This window comes from Rhea pennata, chromosome 3, assembly GCF_028389875.1.
Source record: "Rhea pennata isolate bPtePen1 chromosome 3, bPtePen1.pri, whole genome shotgun sequence".
Lineage (NCBI taxonomy): Eukaryota > Metazoa > Chordata > Aves > Rheiformes > Rheidae > Rhea > Rhea pennata.
In genome coordinates, this window is record NC_084665.1 from 47,996,393 (window position 1) to 48,005,820 (window position 9,428).

At 46.8% G+C, this 9,428-nt stretch overlaps 1 non-coding gene across 1 annotated transcript; it reads left to right on the forward strand.

Moving 5' to 3' along the window:
- The first annotated feature begins 8,023 nt into the window (after positions 1-8,023).
- On the forward strand, positions 8,024-8,095 carry TRNAP-AGG (transfer RNA proline (anticodon AGG)). Its single transcript has one exon. It is a non-coding gene; the product is annotated as a tRNA-Pro (tRNA).
- The last annotated feature ends 1,333 nt before the right edge of the window (positions 8,096-9,428 follow it).

The window sequence follows — 9,428 nt, forward strand, 5'->3', positions numbered from 1 at the left end:
AGGTGACCCTGCTGAGTGGGGAAGTTGGACTAGATGATCTCCAGAGGTCCCTTCCAACCTGACTGATTCTATGATTCTACGATTTTATAACTTTCATTGTACTGTGTCCAGTCCACTCACAGTGATTAATATGAACAGGTTCCTTGAAATATGTTTTGAGTGCTCTACTTGCTCCCTAACCAGTGGTACGAATGACAAGGATATTCTCGCATTGACTGCCTGCCGCCAGTGAAAAAGGTGCAAACTGATTTGGTCATCTCTGTCAATTGGCTTCCTAAACAACCACCTGCTCTGGAGTGCTGGGCCTCTAGGAATTGCTTGGAAAAGGCAGGGAGCATGAGAGAGCATGAATTTTTTTACGCTAGCCTTTCTGCTGGACTAAATGTGGCACCAGACAAGTGCAGCAGCTCCACACACAGAATGCATTTCCTACGACTGCAGTCCCACGATTTAATACAGGATCACAGTGTCACCCTGCTCTTCCAGGAGAAGAAGAGCTCCACAAGGAGAACCCATGGTGTGACACACCCGGGCACACACTAAAACTGCACAGATAGAAAATCTGGCCTGGCCACGTGCCACCTGGTACCCACAAGTTTGAGAGAGTTTGAGGAAAATGCAGTTTTGGACTGCTCTGGCCCCTGCTCTTTCAGAAAATATGGGAGTTATAAAGAATCCATTTACTGCTGTGGACTGTAACAGCAGGGGGCTGAGCTAGCGCTAACTCGGATCTTTTTGTTTTAATTGGCACTGAGCTGTGGATAATCAATACCCTTGTTTAGACAAAAGGAGGAGAGGAAATTTTTTTTAAAGTCCTGTTTAACAAAAAGCATTGACAGACTAGATAAGCATCATTCCCTTGAAAACAAGTCACTCAAACGAGTAGACAAGGCTAGAGCAACAATCTGATTCTCATGCAAATTTTTCCCTTCAGGAGAATTGCAGGAACAGGAACAAAGATTAGAGGCTAATGATCATTTGCATCTCCCACACCATTTCAAAGCAATTTTAAATATGATTGCAAAGCATTTTGCTAACCATAAATTGTCCCTTCTATGCTTTTCTGTAAAGGTAGGTGCTATTTGTCCACAGAAAGAGGAATTGCAGAATAGAACCTCTGTTGAAGGATGATACAAAGTTCACAGCTTCAGGGCTTCAGTGTTTGGAGGCCAGGTTTAGGATCCAAGTTGTGTCAGCTAGCCTGTCTCCCTCGTGCAGATCTCCAGGGCTGCCTTTTGTGCCTCTCCTCTACTGCCTGTAATAAATTTGCTACCCAGTTTGGCCCACAAGCAGACAAGTCAGGATACCATACTTGCTAGATTAGTAAATACTACCTGACAGGCAAAACTCTAAAACAAACTCTTGTTTAAGTCATTTGAGGAATATGTTGCATTGCAAGACTCACAGGCTGGTTTCTGCAGACTTGTTCTCAGCCCATGCTCTCCAAAGTCCTGGGAGTCTATGGACTACTTCTGAGAAGTTTCCAAAAAGTAACGAAGAAAACCCCTTGTCAAGGCTCTAGTTTATTGCTTTGTTTAGGCTGCACACCCCCTGGGAAACATATAGAGGTATGTACATCAAAAAAATTTGAAAAAATTGCTCTGAAATTGTGGCCTTTGCTCGAATTGCTAAATAGTAATATTGCAATACTTAACCCTTATTGAGAGGAGCAGAAAACCATTTAAAAGAGGCATTTCCAAAGCTGTGGTTCACTTGTTAGAATAAAATTTGCTTCACAGACATATATTTTCCCATTGGTAGAAGAAGCCTTACCCTGTGTGTAGTAGATATTTGACAAAACAGTCACAGGAAGAGGCACACTAGAGATGATTGGTCCAGTCGATCCTAAATCTCACAGCACAGTTGTGCCTTGTGCTAGCAGAATTGGCAGGGAAAGAACTACTCCCCCAAAACCCTGGAAATCAGTGTTTGGCTTTTAGCAAATGGGGTGAGCCCCTTTTCCTGGGCGTAAACTGGTGCAACCAGTGGATCAGGAGTAGCCCCATTATCCTGCAAAGTTACATGGACAGAGGAAGGGCCTTAAATCTGGTTGTGACCTAAGGGGACAATGGTTTTTGGCTTGAGCTCCTTATGCCTTCAAGGAACTCCTAGGAACGCAGAGTAGCAGTTCATCCCTTTCTCTTTGCTTCCCGCTTCAGCTCATGGATCATAAGAAAGTGAGGGTGGCGTGCTGAAATCCCAGGCTTTGCTCTTGGCAGGTTTTTAATAGGTTTCGTTCTGATCCACACCCCTGTGCTTGAATGTTCCCTTTTTCTCCCGTAGATGAGCTCATCTGGTGTCATGAAGAGCCTTTTCTGTCTCCATGGCCGTGGCAGTGGGCGCTCGCTGGATCTGATCCCAGAGGGAAGCAGGTGCTTGCTCCGAGCTGCCCATCCCCTGCGCCGGGATGCCCAGGCCCAGTGGCGCTGGCCGGGTTTTGCTCTGAATCTCAATGAGCTTCGTGGGACGTCGGGGCAGGTGGGATGTGCTGATTATTTGGATCCTTGCTATTTCAGGGTATGACAAGTAGTTTGTTCTCCTCACCCCCCTTTCACGTTTGCCCAATGCTTTACTCCGATTTCCCTTCCGCATGGTTATCTGCCAGGCAGGGTAAGAGACTGAGGTCCTGGGAGTCTCCGGGGCTTTTGGAAAAGCTTGATATCGCTGAGCTGTGAACTCGGCGAGAGGCAGCATGTGTAGCTAATCCTACAATACAATAACCGGTTCTTTTTGGTGGATGTTGCATTTGCTAAATGTAGGATTGTTTATTGTTTCCCTGTGTAATGATGTGCATGGGGCTTAGGCCAATTGGAAAATATTAATAAACATGACAGCATTTAAATAATGCATTAGAAAAAAATCCTCCTATTGCTCCCTGGAACACTACCATGAGATGTTCATAAATGGATAATATTTAAGCCTTTAATTTTCTCTTCCTAAATTTAGGAATTTGAAGGGTATACTCTTCCTAAAGTTTTTTTTTTTCCTTCCTAAATTTGTTGCTACATTAAAGAAACCATATCCAAATTTTGTTCAGTTGTTCCCAACTGGATTCTGCTTGGTTTTGCCACTATAGAAGAGAGAGATGAGTTTTCTCTTCCTAAGGAAAGGTCTTTTTCTTCCTAAGTTTAAACAGAACAGACTCTACTCTCTAAGGTAAACAGCAAACAAGCTCATTAGGTTATTTACACTGATAGAGTGTGTCTGCAGGCAGATTCATAAGCTTTTTTCTGATGCACTAAAATTAGATCAGTGTAAGCGATGAGAAAACAGACAGGAGCCTGTCCTGCCACCGAAGCAACAGCTCTTCTGCAAGGAGGAACGGGCTGATGTTTTGCAGGCCATCCAGCTTAGCGCAAGCGGAGCAGTGGGTTTCACCTCAGCCTCTCTCCCCCGCCGCAGACCAGGATTTTTCGGGCCACGGTGCCTTTTCCTCTTGGTTCCCCGAGCAGTGGTGCAGCCGTGCAGCGTCTGCGCTGCCAGCGCTGCAGAGTGGTATTTGAATGTAACCAGGAGGGGATGCTTCTCTCTCAAAAGCAGAATATTTGATCTGCACCGGGCAAGTCCCCTCCCTCTGTCCAGTCCCTTTTGCGAGCCGTAGCGTCGTAGCTCTTCGGTAACGGCCTCTCAATCGCCCACCGCCCGGCCTCGCGAATCCTGCCTGCTTGGCTCCCGGATACCTCATCAGCTGCAAGCAGGACTTGGCCCTGGCAGCGATGCCTCGGTCCAAGCTCCTCCAGACGCCAAGGTTTCGAGCCTTGCCAGGGCCGCGTGATTTCTGTGCGTGCCGTTAGACCGGGACCACGTACATCTTGGCCGCAAGCGCAGGCAACACGAACCCTGGCGAAGACTCGGCTCCCGGCACGAGCGAGCGCCCTTGCGGGGACAGCGCTGCGGCGCGGAGCTGCGGTCTGGCAGGCGGCCCCTGGCGCGGCAGCCGCTCTCGCGTCCCAAGCCAGTGGGCTGCGTGCGCGCGCGTGTTTTCTTTCTTTTTTTTTTTTTTTTTTAATGGAAACAAATGTTAACCTCAGTCTGTGGGTGATGCAGTCCCTGTCTACCGGCAGCACTTCGCGGAGAGGGAATTGCCTGCACCAAGGGAATGCTTCGCTGGACACCGCTCAGTAACCAAAACCAGCCCTGGCGAACAAGCGCTACGGTCGCTTTTAAGCGGCAAGGGCGAGGAAAGCCCCCCGAGAGCAGCCGCGGTGCGGCTCGCTGGGCAAACCCGCCTTCGCCGAGGTGCACCGCGCGTGGGTGGCGGGGCAGGGAACCGCCGGGGGGGCCGCGGCAGCAGTGCCCCCGGCATCCCCGGACGGTGCCCCCGGCGTCCTCCTCCGGCTCCGCCGGGTCCTGCCCGTTCCGATAGCTGCGCTCTCCCGGCTGCTGGAAATGAGGAAAGAGCGTTATAAAAAAGCAGAGGCCCAGCCTGCTGCAGGCCCGTGATGGCTTCCCACGCCCAGATGGTGTTAATTAAGAAACCAGCTGCTGACGGGACTGACCAGGCAACGCTGCGCATCGGTCTCGGAGCCTGCATTGGAGCCGGCCTCACGTGACTTCAGGTCACGGGGCCTTCACTTACCAGCTGCAGTCCACGTCCTTTTCACCACTCTTCTTTCCAGCTTCTGCCTTATTCAGGACTGGCCTGACACTCGGCTCAAAAGCCCCCTTGGCTTTCACAGGCCGCATCCACATACATCCGTTGCCGCAGGGAGATCTCTCTCCAGCGCTGCCTTCGAGTGAAGTGAGGACCTGTGGGTGTAGGCGTCAGGAAGGGTAATCCCAGGGAGCCTACAAAAAAGGCACCACTGTCCCTCCCCCAAAACCAGATGAGAGAGGAGGCTCAGTCTGCGCTGCCCCGTGCCCTGTGCAAGCAGCAGAGCCGCAGTCCTTCCGGGCCACTGGAGAGGCACCGCTGGCACTGGAAATCTGCTCACATAGCAGGATGGCTTTACTGCAGGCCCACCTCCAACGAGTGCCAGCTCCACGTCTGCATCCCTGGGTCCCAAGGTGGGCAGCAGGGTGGGCTGGATAGGAGCATCAAATGGAGAAGACACATTTCCCCTCTGGTAGTTTGTTTCAGTGGATGATCACTTTTCTGGTTATCCTACTGCAAGGATATCTGTCTTCCCACAACAGGTTCCTGGTAGGCCTCTGTCTGCTACGTGGAAAGCCCACAGAGATCTCTGCTGTTATCTATGTCATCTCAGTCTTCTTTCTGAACAGCCAAACCCTTGAGTTCTTGCTGACCCTCCAGACCTTTCTGTGCAACTTTTTTGCCCAGTCTTCCACTTCTCACCAGTATTTGGAAATGTGCACTTGGGAACCAAGCATTCCTGGTGCTCATCTCTGCGACAGTCTCCTGTTTGGAGTGGAAATTGCCTCTGGCTCCTACTTTCTGCTCTTGAGCTGCTCTCAGCAAGGAGAGCATTGGTCCTTTTTCAGCATTATTGTATTGGAAACTCATGCTGCACCGGTATTCCACTAGGAAGACAAAATCCTGCTATAGGCCCCTATCCAATAGGTACAGCTGCGTTCCCTGTTATTTGCAGAATGTGCTTTTTAATTCTGTTAGATAGCATTTTGTCTGAATGACTTTATCTTTCTAACCATCTTCATTGCCTGAGATCATCAAAATCACTCAGCACTCTGCCAGTCCTACTGTCCTCTGCAAATTTTGTTAGTAGCAATATTCTCTTTTTGTCCAAATCAATGGAGAAAAATGCTACAAAGTGTCAGGTCTGAAAGAGGTCCCTGTGGAGCTCAACCAGAACTACTTCCACTCCATGTCACCTTCGTTAAAGCCTGTTAGTTAGCTGGTCCCTCAACCATTTCACATCTTGTCTGTAGCTGCTGCATAATGCTCATTCTTCCAGTAAGGTGCTGTGCAATACTTAGCGATGCCTTATCAGGACCTACTGTTATCAATTGCATTTATAAACTCATCGAAGAATTAAATGACATTTGACAGGGCCTTTTTTCCAAGAAACTCTGTTGACTGGCACTGATTCTCTCCTTTCTGTTTTCGTAGTATTTGACTCCCATGACATCCCTTCCTGTGTCTAGTCTGGGATTGCTGTCAGACTGTTTCTACCCTGTCTTTTTTTAAATACTGGCACACGATTAGGCCTTTTCCAGTCTCCTGGAATTTTACTGGCACTGCCAGTGTTACTAAAAATGAATGCCAATAAGGCAAAGATTACCCAGCCAGCTCTTAAAGAACTTCAGAGCATGTTATCTATGGTTTGCAGTTTAAAATTGTTTATCCCTAACAGCTGTTGTCTGTGATTCTTCGCAGCGATGCACTGGAGAGCATATTATGATCCTTATGTGATCACAGCATATCATCTTTTTCTTTTCAAATACAGAACAAAAATATTATTGAACTCTCCCACATTATCATTAGCAGTTTCATCAGCTCCATCTGGAAATAAGCTAATATTGTTGTGAAGGCTCATTTTTCATTTTTTAAATGTATATCTTTGTTACTCATGTAGGGACTCCCTGAATTTATTGTCAGTATTACTTATCTGAATGTTTAGTGATGTTTGAATATGTGCAATCAATCAGAGTTGTCTTTTAGATACATCATTTCGATATGTAATATGGAAAACACAAATTATTCAGGATGTTGCTCAGTAGCGTAAATGAAATTCAAATAGTTTGCTTGTATAGGTGGTTAATCTCACCCCAAGGAGATCTAAAGCACAAAAGACACTGTTCTTTCCAATTTTACTAAGTCTAAATTAATTGAAATGGAGAATATCTGTCCCTGCACAACAACGTACAGACAGGGGATGTAGCTTGATCTGAGAGATAAGGGATTATCCTAGCGTTCAGGAGAAACAGATTTTACTACCTTCTCTGTTACTCAGTTTCCCTGAGCAAGTCACTCGCTTTTCTGTGCCTTAGCCTTTCCCCTTATAGCCAGGATAATGTCATTTTTCTTCATATATGATGCGCTTAGAGATCTTGGAAGAGAAGACTGTACCCGGGAAAAGCCTCCTGAAGTCAATGGGAGGCTTTGCAGTAACTTTAGGGAGCTTTAGAACAGTCTCTTTTAAGAAGAAAGTTAAAATGACTATCATTATTGTTTGTTTTGCCTCTCTTTTGGGTGCCACCTTGCCATTCACACTTGAAGTATTTCATTTAATTGCAATTTGCTTTTGGCTTGAAATTTACTGAAAAGCAGTCAAAGACATAAAAAAGCACCTTGAGGCAAGAAGACAGAATCATTGCTTGTTTATTTTTTAATAAGTCCCCCCTCAAGACAGTGGATTTTAGACCTTCACAATTTCCATTCTTCTCCCCCCAAAAGGTAATGAGTAGGATAAGCTGAGAGGAAAGCTGAAACCAGGAGGGATCTGGATCCAATATATGAATTGTTCATTATGGAAAGATCAGCTCTGGTTCACTATGTTCCAGCTGGTAAAACTTTCACTCTGGAAATTCAGTGTGAAACCAAATGTGTTTCTTGAAACAGACCTTTGGAGGACTTTCAAAGACACCGGTAGGTCAGATGTATCCAATTAGTAGGGGCCTGTGACAGCACGCAAGGGCCCTGAGGGGCAGGAGGGGAATCTTCCCAGAACATCTTGCATGCACCAGGTTGAACTTCTTTAAGGTCACCCCATAGGTTAAAATACAGGGAGTTCACAGTGGGACTTTGTTGGCAGAGATTTCTGCAAGCAGTGTTTGCATAGGGAGTACAGGAATAAAGATTGTAAGGCGGCATGGGTTATCCAGTGGTCATGGCAGCCCACGGAGGCTTGTTCTGCTATTGCAGATGCACATATGGAGCCTGTGGTCATCCCCACCCAAGCATCAAACTATGCAGTTTTGCGTACAGCTGTTCAGTGAAAGTAGAGACACATATTTATTCTTGGCTTTTTAAAGTTCCTCTGGTTGGTTTGTTTGCTTGCCTTTAATGTGCTGTGCTGGATGCCTGATCTGCATAGGCACAAATCTCTTCTTGAGCCAGTGGTTACATGATTGAGTAAGGCCTGCTGGATGACTATTTTACTGTGGCTCGTTGGTCTAGGGGTATGATTCTCGCTTAGGGTGCGAGAGGTCCCGGGTTCAAATCCCGGACGAGCCCTGTTTTAGCATTGGACCAGGTTGCCCAGAGAGCTTGTGGAGTCTCCTTCTCTGGAGATACTCAAGGCCCGTGTGGATGCAACCCTGTCTAACATGCTCTAGGTGACCCTACTTGAACAGGGGGCATTGAACTAGTTGATCTCCAGAGGTCCTTTCCAACCTTACTGAGTCTGTGACCTACAGCTCATCCTCAGCTCTTAGGAAGTCTGTAGGACTGAGACATGGACTCATGAGGGGCCTTGCAGACCCTCCACTTCTTCATGCAGCATCTTGTCCCTGTTTGTGTTTCCAGGTTTCCTTTTCTTCCTGAACTTCTGTCAGTCTCAAGAATTGTCATGGAGTACAGGTAAGGTACTGAGATGAAATCTGAGGCAGAAAATAAATGCTGAAAGATACAGTGAACCTGAAACAATCTGGAATGTCAAACATTTGAGATTTCCTTCAGGCTGAGGTCAAAATCAGAAGTGCTAATGAAATTTAAAAAATATGCCTGTTACCTTGAGATTTCTAGACAGCCTGGACCTGTCAAATACAGACTCTTTGTGAATATATTTTCTCAGTGGCTTTCTAGCCTGACTTCTCCTAGCTATGTTATGTGTCACCTGGTAGGGTTCCCCATTACATAGCACATCCCTGCCTCCTTTAGGAGAGCCCCTCTCCTCACTCAGGTTTGTTTCTACTTAGACTTCCTATAGGGTTTGAGTCCAAGACCCTGTTTTATCTCCCAGTGATCCTGGGGAAACAGTTCTGAAATTTGGTCCTAGGTAGAAACTTATCCTTAAATCTTGGATCTATGGGTCAGGTGTCATTTCAATGCAAGGACAGTTCAAACCTACCTCTGCAAAGGCTGTTTAGATCCAGGGCTTGAAATGCAGCTTCTCATCCTTGCTTACACTTTTCACACTGGAAGTACTCAGTGAGTAGAAAAACTTTGGGAAAGTCTCCCACAGAACAATAGCATCCAGCACCTTTCAATCTAAAAGGCCTCGGGGCATTACACAAACCACAGGTATAAAACATCTCTGTGCAGAGGCAAGGGACAGCTTGAGGCACTGCACAGGAGAAAGGGTTATTGTTGCAATGGACACCAGGGCCAGTTCTGCCTATTACAGGGCCTGAAAACAGCCACACAGAAGTAGAAAGCACCTGGTTTTGTAGACCTCCAAATGAAAACCATGAGGGGGAAGGCAGCCTGCTGTTAAGTAAGTCAGACTGAGCTTTGAGACAGCATTGCTTTCCAATATTGCTATGGGTCCAAGCTGGAAAATGGGACAAGTAATACATCCCCTTTGACTTCAGAAGAATGCTGTGGTCCTAGGCATAGTGAAAAGGAC